This window comes from Lissotriton vulgaris, chromosome 12, assembly GCF_964263255.1.
Source record: "Lissotriton vulgaris chromosome 12, aLisVul1.2, whole genome shotgun sequence".
NCBI classification, from domain to species: Eukaryota; Metazoa; Chordata; class Amphibia; order Caudata; family Salamandridae; genus Lissotriton; species Lissotriton vulgaris.
The window spans coordinates 53,849,799-53,864,317 of NC_141700.1; the positions used below are offsets into that span (position 1 = coordinate 53,849,799).

Sequence of the window (14,519 nt, forward strand, 5' to 3'; positions counted from 1 at the left end):
CGGTCGGTCCGGTATTGTGTTGTCAAAAAAATGTCTGAGTCTAAGTTTCCGCATCAGTTTAAAAAAACTGACTTCCAGTTCCAGACTGTTTGTGGTAGTAGTTGGGACAAATGATGTTCCTTTTTGCAGTAGGCTTAACTCATACGGGCTCAAAGTTTGATCACTAATGTTGATTACTAATTGTTCTGAGGCTGAGTCTTTTTGAGTTTCTTCTCTTTCTCCTTCTCCTTGGCTATGGCTGACGTGCTCCGTGTGGTCGGCGCGTCCCTTTCTTTGTCCTTTTCCAGTTCCTTTTCCTGACCCTCTCCTGGGTCTCCTTTTTGGGCTTGGCCCTGGTCTAAAAAAGGACTAGTGTCTGTGGTTTTGCTGGTAGTGGGTTGATCAGTTGTTGTTTGCTCCTGTGGCGCCGGGGTCGATTGAGGTTTACGTGGTCTTTGACTAGTGTCGCTATCTGAGGAAGATGTCGTAGTATTTGAATTATAAGGACGATTTTTACGTTTTTGTGCATATACCTCCGCCCATGTGTATACTTCTCCTAAGCGGTAGTCTAGTGTATCTCTTTTAAATTTCCGAATTTTCCTTTCATTGATTTCTTTGGAATGTCGATCTATTTGACTTTTGATATCCTCTAAGGTGGTTTTTAATTCATCTTCCGTCAGCATCTTGGATAATTCAGACTGTGTTTCCTCAATTTCCATACTTAATTCTTCCAGAATGGAGGATAATTCTTGTATAATCAAGAGAATTAAGTCTAAAGAGCATTTATTCAATATTTCATACCAGCGCTCCTGGAATTTTTTAGAATGTTTACAAAGGGATGGTTTGAGTGCAATTCTTAGCCCCCTAGGTATGCGTGCATTCCGATGGTATTTTATGAGAGTACTAGCGTGGAGTTGCTGATTGGTTTTCCTTTTTAGTAGATAAATAAGTTGTCTTATGTTTTGCTCTTTTGACCGGCTCGTGGTTTCCTGTGTGAGTTCATCCCTGATTAGGGAGTAAATTTGGTCAACATCCTTTGATTCAAACGCAAAAGTAGAGGCTCTGGCCTCAGTGGTTTTGGAGATGTCATCGTAATTACTCATGTTTCAAGTTATACTGATTTTTGGTGCGTGCTATTAATCCTTGGGACTCTGTAAGTGATACAATATTTGGAATTGGATAAATGCACAGCGATTTGTTATCTCTCAAAGTTCAACAGTTAGTCGTTTTTTGGTGCACCGTAAGGTGGCGTCGAGGGTCCTACGACGTCGAGATACACAGCACTGATGTGGCACTAGAGGATCTCTAGTGTCATCCCTTACCGGGCACACAAATGTTTGTCTTCCCACACAAAGAAGACTTTCAATCCAGTGTTTCAATTGTTCATGAAATTTATTTTATATTTGTAGAAAAATTTATCATCATCATTTTATATTGTTCGTTCAATATGATTCTCATGTTTGTAAATCAGACATTGTCATAATAAGGCATCCAATGCATTTCGGGCATTATATAGCATGCCCTTCATCAGGGAAATAGACACTGTAAAACAAGGAATAATAAAATCATATCATCAAAAAGGTTCTGTGTGAGTCTTATTAACATCAATCATAACATAAACAATACAAGGTCTGCTTGATGTGTGCTTATAAATCAATATGACCTGTGTGTGAATCACATGCTGTGGTTAGTATTAGTGAAAAAACAAAAAAAATCTTCTCAAAGAAAAATGCTCTAACTCACATGACTGGGTCTCTAACAATACTTGTAGTTCTGCAAATCAAAAATAAAGCAGTGTTACAAAAACGGCCTCAAATGGTGTGGCAGTTCATAAGGCAAAAACATTCTAACATCCAGGCTGATGTTCTATAAAGTCCCTCACAACTAACCTTGCTCAAGAATAGGCGCGCGATTACGTCCTTCTCTCCTCGTGCTCCGCGATGGCTCAATGAAGTGCCAATCGCGTTCACCTATTTAACCTGAATTCTGGTCATGTGACTAGTCACATGGCATGGCCATAGAAGAAAGACTCATTATCGAGGGTAGCAGAGTATGCTGTCTTAAGTAATACCCGAGACATTGATCTAAATGCTGGTTATCATGATGGGTGGCCTAGAGAGCCGGTTGTGAAAAAATTCTAAAAAATGATTGAAAAGGATATGTATAAACTAACGAGATTAAAAAAATATATTAGGTTAAAAAAATGGAAAATGGTTAGAAAGAAATACCGGGAATCGAACTAATCACTACTGAGATGTTAGATGAGCTGTTCTATGGTTAGTGCTATTGTAGAAAGTGAAGAAATGGAAAAGAATATTAGAGGTGTAAGTGTCAGATGTGTATATGAACTCACATAGTATACACAAGGAACAGTCAGGGGAGCAATTAATTATAGGTAACCTGCAAATTCAATTCTTTCATTTAACCCCGATGGTTTCTGGCAGGATAAATTTTGTATCCAATAGTTCTCTCTCTGCAGAAGGTATTTGGAATTGTCTCTGCCTTCTACTTTCTGGACCGTTTCAAGGATGATGAATTTGATCTGGGAGATGTTATGATGTTCTTCAACAAAATGGGAGGATAATGCAAATTTCATATTTTTCAAACGAATGTTGGACTTGTGTTCAGTTAAACGTACTTTGATTCGACGTTCCGTCTTACCAACATACATTTTGCCACAAGGACATCTGATTCCATAAATGACATTACTCGATTCACAGGTGGCATTCACCTTTAGTTTAATGGGGTAACCTTTTGAAGGATGACAGAATGTGTTACCACGGATTACATTGTTGCAACTTCCACAGTTAAGGCAAGGTTTCGTGCCAGAGAATTTCGTTGCAGATTTTGAGGTTGTACATATTTTGTATTGAAGAATTTCTCCAAGATTCTTTGATCTAGTGTAAGCAAAGATGGGAGGTTGATTGAACGACTTTTTGAAATCGGGTTCAAGATTCAGTATAGACCAATGTTTTAAAATGGTTTGTTTGTATTTCCTGCTAGATGTAGAATATCTAGATACCACCACTGTCCGTGTTTGTTCAGATTTAGTTTTGATGGTTAGGAGTTTCTCTCTATCCAATGTTTCAACCTTTTTCCTTGATTCCTCTAGTAGAGATTCAGGGTAACCTCTATCCAAGAATTTCTTTTTGACTTCTCTTAGTTTGCCACTTAATGCATTCTCATCTGAGGTAATTCTCTTTACTCTTGCCATTTGTGAAAACGGCAGGTTGTTAATCAAGTTGGGTTGATGAAAACTCGAGTATAACAACATGTTGTTCCTGTCCGTTGGTTTGGTGTAAACATCTGTTTTAAACCCTGTTGGAGTTCTGGTAACTTTAACATCCAAGAAATTTACTGCAGTTTCTGATGTAGTCCATGTCAGTTGGATTCGTGCGTCCAGATTGTTGAATTTAGTGAGTTCCGTTGTTAGTTTCTCCTCTGTGTTAGACCAAAGAATAAAAAGGTCATCAATGTATCTGATCATTGTTTTGAGATTGCGAGACCATTCTGTATTCAAAAAGATATGTTGATTTTCATACCACTGCATGAATATGTTGGCATACGAGGGTGCTGCCGAATTGCCCATAGCCATGCCGGTTAATTGTTGGTACCAAGCTTCATTGACCTTGACATGGACTACATCAGAAACTGCAGTAAATTTCTTGGATGTTAAAGTTACCAGAACTCCAACAGGGTTTAAAACAGATGTTTACACCAAACCAACGGACAGGAACAACATGTTGTTATACTCGAGTTTTCATCAACCCAACTTGATTAACAACCTGCCGTTTTCACAAATGGCAAGAGTAAAGAGAATTACCTCAGATGAGAATGCATTAAGTGGCAAACTAAGAGAAGTCAAAAAGAAATTCTTGGATAGAGGTTACCCTGAATCTCTACTAGAGGAATCAAGGAAAAAGGTTGAAACATTGGATAGAGAGAAACTCCTAACCATCAAAACTAAATCTGAACAAACACGGACAGTGGTGGTATCTAGATATTCTACATCTAGCAGGAAATACAAACAAACCATTTTAAAACATTGGTCTATACTGAATCTTGAACCCGATTTCAAAAAGTCGTTCAATCAACCTCCCATCTTTGCTTACACTAGATCAAAGAATCTTGGAGAAATTCTTCAATACAAAATATGTACAACCTCAAAATCTGCAACGAAATTCTCTGGCACGAAACCTTGCCTTAACTGTGGAAGTTGCAACAATGTAATCCGTGGTAACACATTCTGTCATCCTTCAAAAGGTTACCCCATTAAACTAAAGGTGAATGCCACCTGTGAATCGAGTAATGTCATTTATGGAATCAGATGTCCTTGTGGCAAAATGTATGTTGGTAAGACGGAACGTCGAATCAAAGTACGTTTAACTGAACACAAGTCCAACATTCGTTTGAAAAATATGAAATTTGCATTATCCTCCCATTTTGTTGAAGAACATCATAACATCTCCCAGATCAAATTCATCATCCTTGAAACGGTCCAGAAAGTAGAAGGCAATGACAATTCCAAATACCTTCTGCAGAGAGAGAACTATTGGATACAAAATTTATCCTGCCAGAAACCATCGGGGTTAAATGAAAGAATTGAATTTGCATGTTACCTATAATTAATTGCTCCCCTGACTGTTCCTTGTGTATACTATGTGAGTTCATATACACATCTGACACTTACACCTCTAATATTCTTTTCCATTTCTTCACTTTCTACAATAGCACTAACCATAGAACAGCTCATCTAACATCTCAGTAGTGATTAGTTCGATTCCCGGTATTTCTTTCTAACCATTTTCCATTTTTTTAACCTAATATATTTTTTTAATCTCGTTAGTTTATACATATCCTTTTCAATCATTTTTTAGAATTTTTTCACAACCGGCTCTCTAGGCCACCCATCATGATAACCAGCATTTAGATCAATGTCTCGGGTATTACTTAAGACAGCATACTCTGCTACCCTCGATAATGAGTCTTTCTTCTATGGCCATGCCATGTGACTAGTCACATGACCAGAATTCAGGTTAAATAGGTGAACGCGATTGGCACTTCATTGAGCCATCGCGGAGCACGAGGAGAGAAGGACGTAATCGCGCGCCTATTCTTGAGCAAGGTTAGTTGTGAGGGACTTTATAGAACATCAGCCTGGATGTTAGAATGTTTTTGCCTTATGAACTGCCACACCATTTGAGGCCGTTTTTGTAACACTGCTTTATTTTTGATTTGCAGAACTACAAGTATTGTTAGAGACCCAGTCATGTGAGTTAGAGCATTTTTCTTTGAGAAGATTTTTTTTGTTTTTTCACTAATACTAACCACAGCATGTGATTCACACACAGGTCATATTGATTTATAAGCACACATCAAGCAGACCTTGTATTGTTTATGTTATGATTGATGTTAATAAGACTCACACAGAACCTTTTTGATGATATGATTTTATTATTCCTTGTTTTACAGTGTCTATTTCCCTGATGAAGGGCATGCTATATAATGCCCGAAATGCATTGGATGCCTTATTATGACAATGTCTGATTTACAAACATGAGAATCATATTGAACGAACAATATAAAATGATGATGATAAATTTTTCTACAAATATAAAATAAATTTCATGAACAATTGAAACACTGGATTGAAAGTCTTCTTTGTGTGGGAAGACAAACATTTGTGTGCCCGGTAAGGGATGACACTAGAGATCCTCTAGTGCCACATCAGTGCTGTGTATCTCGACGTCGTAGGACCCTCGACGCCACCTTACGGTGCACCAAAAAACGACTAACTGTTGAACTTTGAGAGATAACAAATCGCTGTGCATTTATCCAATTCCAAATATTGTATCACTTACAGAGTCCCAAGGATTAATAGCACGCACCAAAAATCAGTATAACTTGAAACATGAGTAATTACGATGACATCTCCAAAACCACTGAGGCCAGAGCCTCTACTTTTGCGTTTGAATCAAAGGATGTTGACCAAATTTACTCCCTAATCAGGGATGAACTCACACAGGAAACCACGAGCCGGTCAAAAGAGCAAAACATAAGACAACTTATTTATCTACTAAAAAGGAAAACCAATCAGCAACTCCACGCTAGTACTCTCATAAAATACCATCGGAATGCACGCATACCTAGGGGGCTAAGAATTGCACTCAAACCATCCCTTTGTAAACATTCTAAAAAATTCCAGGAGCGCTGGTATGAAATATTGAATAAATGCTCTTTAGACTTAATTCTCTTGATTATACAAGAATTATCCTCCATTCTGGAAGAATTAAGTATGGAAATTGAGGAAACACAGTCTGAATTATCCAAGATGCTGACGGAAGATGAATTAAAAACCACCTTAGAGGATATCAAAAGTCAAATAGATCGACATTCCAAAGAAATCAATGAAAGGAAAATTCGGAAATTTAAAAGAGATACACTAGACTACCGCTTAGGAGAAGTATACACATGGGCGGAGGTATATGCACAAAAACGTAAAAATCGTCCTTATAATTCAAATACTACGACATCTTCCTCAGATAGCGACACTAGTCAAAGACCACGTAAACCTCAATCGACCCCGGCGCCACAGGAGCAAACAACAACTGATCAACCCACTACCAGCAAAACCACAGACACTAGTCCTTTTTTAGACCAGGGCCAAGCCCAAAAAGGAGACCCAGGAGAGGGTCAGGAAAAGGAACTGGAAAAGGACAAAGAAAGGGACGCGCCGACCACACGGAGCACGTCAGCCATAGCCAAGGAGAAAGAGAAGAAACTCAAAAAGACTCAGCCTCAGAACAATTAGTAATCAACATTAGTGATCAAACTTTGAGCCCGTATGAGTTAAGCCTACTGCAAAAAGGAACATCATTTGTCCCAACTACTACCACAAACAGTCTGGAACTGGAAGTCAGTTTTTTTAAACTGATGCGGAAACTTAGACTCAGACATTTTTTTGACAACACAATACCGGACCGACCGAGCATTGAGAAAGACCAACTGTTAGGCCTACGACCCCACAGTACTTTTCAAGCTCCAACTAGCCACAAGACGCTAGACCTATTTGAAAACTTGGTGAAACAAGACCTCCGCAAGATCAAACATTACAAACCCAAAAGAAGGAACACCACACAAAAGGATCTTGACACCTTGCAGAAATTGGCTTCTAACGACAAAATCATGTTCACGAAAGCTGATAAAGGCGGTGCGATCGTCATAATGAATATGGAAATGTACAACAATAAAGTGACAGAACATATCAACGATACAAATACGTATTGCAAATTGGATCACAATCCTACACTTGAGTACTCCAAAGTGTTAAAAAACATCATTGATGGCGCACACAAACAAGGTACCATTTCTGACCGGACAAAGAACTTCTTGGTTACACTCAATCCCAAGAGTCCCACATTGCGGATGACACCAAAAATTCACAAAAATACCTATGACCCCCCGATGCGACCTATAGTATCGACGAGAGGGAGCTTACATGAACCGATAGGTCAACTTATCGACAGGTATCTACAGCCGACAGTACAATCGATGCAAACTTATGTCAGAGATACATCCCAGTTTTTGCAAATACTTCAACAAATTAAGCTGGATCCATCAGAAAAACTAGTTATGTGCACTGCAGATGTTTGCAGTTTATACACTAGCATACCCCATGACATGGGTTTAGAGGCAATAGAGTCTGCTCTTCTAAACACAGATCTTGATCAACAATTTCAAACTTTCCTCATGGAGTTGATGTGTTTTATTTTATATCACAGCTATTTCAAGGTCAATGAAGCTTGGTACCAACAATTAACCGGCATGGCTATGGGCAATTCGGCAGCACCCTCGTATGCCAACATATTCATGCAGTGGTATGAAAATCAACATATCTTTTTGAATACAGAATGGTCTCGCAATCTCAAAACAATGATCAGATACATTGATGACCTTTTTATTCTTTGGTCTAACACAGAGGAGAAACTAACAACGGAACTCACTAAATTCAACAATCTGGACGCACGAATCCAACTGACATGGACTACATCAGAAACTGCAGTAAATTTCTTGGATGTTAAAGTTACCAGAACTCCAACAGGGTTTAAAACAGATGTTTACACCAAACCAACGGACAGGAACAACATGTTGTTATACTCGAGTTTTCATCAACCCAACTTGATTAACAACCTGCCGTTTTCACAAATGGCAAGAGTAAAGAGAATTACCTCAGATGAGAATGCATTAAGTGGCAAACTAAGAGAAGTCAAAAAGAAATTCTTGGATAGAGGTTACCCTGAATCTCTACTAGAGGAATCAAGGAAAAAGGTTGAAACATTGGATAGAGAGAAACTCCTAACCATCAAAACTAAATCTGAACAAACACGGACAGTGGTGGTATCTAGATATTCTACATCTAGCAGGAAATACAAACAAACCATTTTAAAACATTGGTCTATACTGAATCTTGAACCCGATTTCAAAAAGTCGTTCAATCAACCTCCCATCTTTGCTTACACTAGATCAAAGAATCTTGGAGAAATTCTTCAATACAAAATATGTACAACCTCAAAATCTGCAACGAAATTCTCTGGCACGAAACCTTGCCTTAACTGTGGAAGTTGCAACAATGTAATCCGTGGTAACACATTCTGTCATCCTTCAAAAGGTTACCCCATTAAACTAAAGGTGAATGCCACCTGTGAATCGAGTAATGTCATTTATGGAATCAGATGTCCTTGTGGCAAAATGTATGTTGGTAAGACGGAACGTCGAATCAAAGTACGTTTAACTGAACACAAGTCCAACATTCGTTTGAAAAATATGAAATTTGCATTATCCTCCCATTTTGTTGAAGAACATCATAACATCTCCCAGATCAAATTCATCATCCTTGAAACGGTCCAGAAAGTAGAAGGCAGAGACAATTCCAAATACCTTCTGCAGAGAGAGAACTATTGGATACAAAATTTATCCTGCCAGAAACCATCGGGGTTAAATGAAAGAATTGAATTTGCATGTTACCTATAATTAATTGCTCCCCTGACTGTTCCTTGTGTATACTATGTGAGTTCATATACACATCTGACACTTACACCTCTAATATTCTTTTCCATTTCTTCACTTTCTACAATAGCACTAACCATAGAACAGCTCATCTAACATCTCAGTAGTGATTAGTTCGATTCCCGGTATTTCTTTCTAACCATTTTCCATTTTTTTAACCTAATATATTTTTTTAATCTCGTTAGTTTATACATATCCTTTTCAATCATTTTTTAGAATTTTTTCACAACCGGCTCTCTAGGCCACCCATCATGATAACCAGCATTTAGATCAATGTCTCGGGTATTACTTAAGACAGCATACTCTGCTACCCTCGATAATGAGTCTTTCTTCTATGGCCATGCCATGTGACTAGTCACATGACCAGAATTCAGGTTAAATAGGTGAACGCGATTGGCACTTCATTGAGCCATCGCGGAGCACGAGGAGAGAAGGACGTAATCGCGCGCCTATTCTTGAGCAAGGTTAGTTGTGAGGGACTTTATAGAACATCAGCCTGGATGTTAGAATGTTTTTGCCTTATGAACTGCCACACCATTTGAGGCCGTTTTTGTAACACTGCTTTATTTTTGATTTGCAGAACTACAAGTATTGTTAGAGACCCAGTCATGTGAGTTAGAGCATTTTTCTTTGAGAAGATTTTTTTTGTTTTTTCACTAATACTAACCACAGCATGTGATTCACACACAGGTCATATTGATTTATAAGCACACATCAAGCAGACCTTGTATTGTTTATGTTATGATTGATGTTAATAAGACTCACACAGAACCTTTTTGATGATATGATTTTATTATTCCTTGTTTTACAGTGTCTATTTCCCTGATGAAGGGCATGCTATATAATGCCCGAAATGCATTGGATGCCTTATTATGACAATGTCTGATTTACAAACATGAGAATCATATTGAACGAACAATATAAAATGATGATGATAAATTTTTCTACAAATATAAAATAAATTTCATGAACAATTGAAACACTGGATTGAAAGTCTTCTTTGTGTGGGAAGACAAACATTTGTGTGCCCGGTAAGGGATGACACTAGAGATCCTCTAGTGCCACATCAGTGCTCTAAGCATTGAGCCACACTTCTCCACCATTATTAAAGCTGACAGACTGGTATTTTGTTACATGGAATCCCACAGATTACTGTAGTAGGCAAGGGTTTTGCTGCTGGTTGACCCCTCTGACAAACCATGGCTACAGAAGATTTGCACTATGAAAATCCATTTCAGACCCTCTTACAAGAGACAGTATTCTGCTTTCCCAACTATACATTTGTCATTTTAGGACAGTGTACCTGATCGTTGGATTGTGAAAAAGCTTACACTCACTATGGTGGGTCTGAGTAGGCTACGGTGACAAGATAACAGTGACAGTTGTAGGCCTGATTGTTGCCTTGGGAAAGGTTAAGCCAGATGCCGTCGGTCTGGACTGTTTATTATAAAGATTACGACACATGCAGCAGACCTGGCTTATTTATTTGGGAAAGCATTTGTTTAAGCCAATAGGCCTCCAACAGTGATTGTTATCACACTATGCTATAAGAAGGGCCACTGAAATTATGTAGCAGGGGAAGACCAAATTATGCAGCAAGGTTGGCTAAATTATGCAACAAGAAAGGGAAAATTATGTGGCACGTATTGTGGTAATATTACGTCATTATTTTGTCATTTTACTCATGGTATCACTGTCTGGGAAAAAAATTCCCCTCAGGAGTATCAGTCTAACAACAAATACTGCAATATGCAACTGAAAGGTGACCAGTCAACTTATGTGAAAAGCCTTCCCCTGTGCTTACATCACAATGTTTTTATTAACTTTTGATCTTTGAGCTGGAAATTGTTTTGTTTGCTAAAATCTGCAGATTGTTTAGTAGATAAAGGATTTTGTGGCAAATGCAGCCAATCCATAACTATGCAAATAAATGCATAACTTCAGTGGGTCTGGTTATATAGGCCATATAAAGGTATTTTTCGGCACATAATCTTACAGAATACCATAGTAGGTGAGGGTTTTGGTGTCTGTCATCCACTCTAACAAACCCTGTGAGAAGATATCATTTTCACTGTGACGATTCATCAGGACCTATTGAGAAGGGTTGTATAATTTTGTGCCAGTTTTAATACTGAGAATATTTGTGGGTGTAGAACTGTAGGCATGATGGTTGCCAGTTTATGCACACTTCAGTAGGCCCGTGTTAGTGTCAAGCCAATGGTAAATGCTACAGGCCTTATCTGTTCACTTGGAAAAGTTCTGTCAGGTTCCTTTGGTGTAATTAATATATGATGAAAAGTTATGACAAGGCAAGTAGGCCTGGCCAGCTTGTTGGGAAAAGTATGTGTTAAAGGCAATAGACTTTTATGGGTGGATTATTATTACACTACTGAAGCCTGTATTTTCTTACACCCAGAATCTCTCAGATTACAGTGATTATGGTGTTGGTTATCCATCCTCACTAGGCTCTGTTCGAAGGGATTTTATTTTGTATTTGAAAATTGTAATTTTGTACATATGTGTAGTTTTATTACACTATTGTCTGATTGTTGCCTTTTGGGAAGGCTTATGTCCAACACAGTAGGTCACACCAGTGCCATCTTATCCACTAACTCATTGATGTTCAGTTTGTCAATTTTGGAAGCGTAAAATGTCGTCCATGTCTCCGAGCATCTGAACTTGAGACCTGCAGGATACACCTAAAGGTGTGCAGGAGTGTAAACAAGCGCTCTCCCATACAGATGCAGATCTGTGGCTGCATTATCTGTACATAATATTCAAAGAGAGTTTTCGTATTATGTAAATAATAGATAATCATGTACACAGAACCCAGCTAACCCTCCTGTGGCTGTATCTTTGCTTCTGGCTCTCTACTGTGACCTGTTGCATTTCAGAAACATATGTGCTCTGAAAGAAAATAAGTTACTTACCTTTAACTGTAGCTCTTTAGTATTGGAATCTTTCATAGTTTCACATGCTTGAATCATTCCACGTCATCGAAGTGGGACTCCCACTTCGACAACTGGGAATGATTCAAGCATGTGAATCTATGAAAGATCTAATACTGGAGAAATACCAGATACACACACGTGAGACGTGAGAACCCTGATGAATTTGTTTGCTCAAAATTGTCTTTTCTAACAGTATTATAAAGTTTCAGAAAGTCAACTTGAAAAATGGCACTTTTTACAGGATGATTTCCTCCCCCACAACCAGAGGTCCCTAGTGCCATTTTGTTTTACCTCCAAAATGCTGCGTCTCATCATCCCTCCACATCAAACTTGTCAGTCTCCTCCTCTTTCTTCATCTTTTCTAGGATGTATGTAGTCCAATGCTTAACCCATTTTACTATGTTTCTTACTCCGCCTCCTGCGTTCAACGCTCTCCAACCACCTTCATCTCTATTTGTCTGCTTCTCTTCCTTTTTCATAATATTTTCTTCTAATTCTCTCCTCCCATCTCGCACAACTCCGACTCCCGCACTTTACATGTTTCCTCTTTGATCACGTCTTCACCTATTTGTCAAGTGTTAGAAATTGTATTTTGGGTAGGCTAGGGTGTGGGCCAAAGCAAGGCAAAAACCACCACTCTAGTCAGGATAAGGGCATTACACTTCTAAAATAACCCCTGATCACCCCATTGGTAGCTTTGCACAAGTAGCCAGGCTTATCTTAGAGGCAGAGTGTAAAGCATTTCCCCATAACCAACAGTAATATAGGATACACACTACAAAAGAACTCCACACCAGTTTAAAAAAATATCCAATATTTTTATATAATTAAGACAAGACAAAAACAATAAAAATCCACAATACTATTCTTAAAATTTCACAGTTCCAAAAATACGCTGATTAAAAAGGGTTCCTTGTGTGGATAGCTCGTCCGGGCTACCACGGCGTCGTGAACAACAAAATCCAACAGTTCTGGCTGGTCGGAGGCCAGCTACAGTGTCGGGAAGACCCGCAAACACGTACCTGTGAGAAATGCAGGACGTGGAGGCCCTTGAAGTCACTCGTGTTGCGGGTCAAGCTCCTCTCTGGTGGATTCCGGAGTGCTGGCAGGCGTTGGTTGCTGCGGTGTGAGGGGCAGTGGTGCGGCGTGAGGTGCCCCCAGGTCGTGGTGCCAGCAGCGGCTCGGTGGCGGCGTCAGATGACTTAGTCGGCGAGGCCAGAGTCGCGGTGCGAGATGAAGGTGGTGCTAGTCACGGCGCTTGTCACGGTGCTAGCAGGTCACGGTGCAAGTAGTGGCGTCGTCGTTGCTGAAGCGCTGTTGTCGGCTGATGAACTGTAGTCTGCCCTTGAACCACGTTGCAAGCAGCAGTATCAATTTCGGCGTGGAGGGGCGGCCTCAGGGAGGCCTAGGCACCCTCATGAAGCAAGGTGGTGCGGAGTGCAGTGCCCACAGGTCGCGGTGCGAGCAGCGGCTCGGTGGCGGTGTCAACAGGCGTTATCGGTGAGACCAGGGTTGCGTTGCGGCGGTGCCCTCTGCGGCCAAAGCTTCGGCGTGAAGCGAGACGGTGCCCACAGGTCGCCATGCAAGCAGCAGCTCGGTGGCGGCATCAACAGGTGTCGTCGGTGAGACGAGGGTTGCGGTGCGGCGCTGCAATGGTGCCCTCTGCGGTGCCTTCAGGACACGGAGACGGCCATGGCGTCATAGACTTCGTCGAGTTGGTGTTATTTGGGTTGCAGCACAAAACACACAGTCCAAAGTGTTGCGGGTCGAAGAACTTGAAGTATTTGCTGTTCCTGAGACTTCGTGAATAAGGGGCAAGCTCCACCTCAAGCCCTTGGAGAGACTCACAAGTTAGGTTGCAGAAAGTCCAGTTCAGGCCTTTCACTGCCCAAGACATAAGCAACCACTGCAGATCAGCCCAGCCAAGCACCCAGCAAAGCAGTCGTTCCTTTTCACAGGTTCTCCGGCTCTTCTTCTTGGCAGTCCTCTTGATCCAGATGAGTTCTAAAGTTCAGGGGTCGGGCCCCAGTATTTGTACACAAAATCCTTTGATCCTCCAGGCAGAGGGTTTCAGTTCCCAGCCAGTGCCAGTTTGGACTTCTATGGTGTGATTTCCTGGCAGGAGGTGGAGACCCTTTGAGGTGCAAGGAAATCTTGTCCCTTGTCCCCCATCGTAGCCCAGGTCTATAAAGCCCTTTCCTGACCTACCTAGACTATCTGGATCCATACCCGCTCCCCAGCCTTCTGTCCTCCAACCCCAGACAGGCAATCCACATTCCTACAGAGGCACCCGGGATGACCGGGCAAAATAATACCCACTTTCTAGCAGTGGCCTTTATGAACTCAGAAAGGAAAGAGTACATTCACTACAAGCTGCGGCTTTAGATTCTGAGTTCAGGCATACTAAACTACATCTCCTTACCTCCTTCCCCGGGCCCGTTGTGTTTATACATTGTGATAAACTGACTGCCCGATCCATCCTACGGGGAAGGGGTGACCTTGCAATAGTGAAGAGCAAATTTG

The 14,519-nt window shown here is 40.4% G+C and overlaps 1 protein-coding gene across 8 annotated transcripts in view; it reads left to right on the top strand.

The window, feature by feature from the left end:
* The window catches only part of PTPRS (protein tyrosine phosphatase receptor type S), a 521,512-nt gene that overhangs the window by 434,362 nt on the left and 72,631 nt on the right, over positions 1-14,519 (top strand). The gene's annotated exons all lie outside the window — the stretch shown is intronic.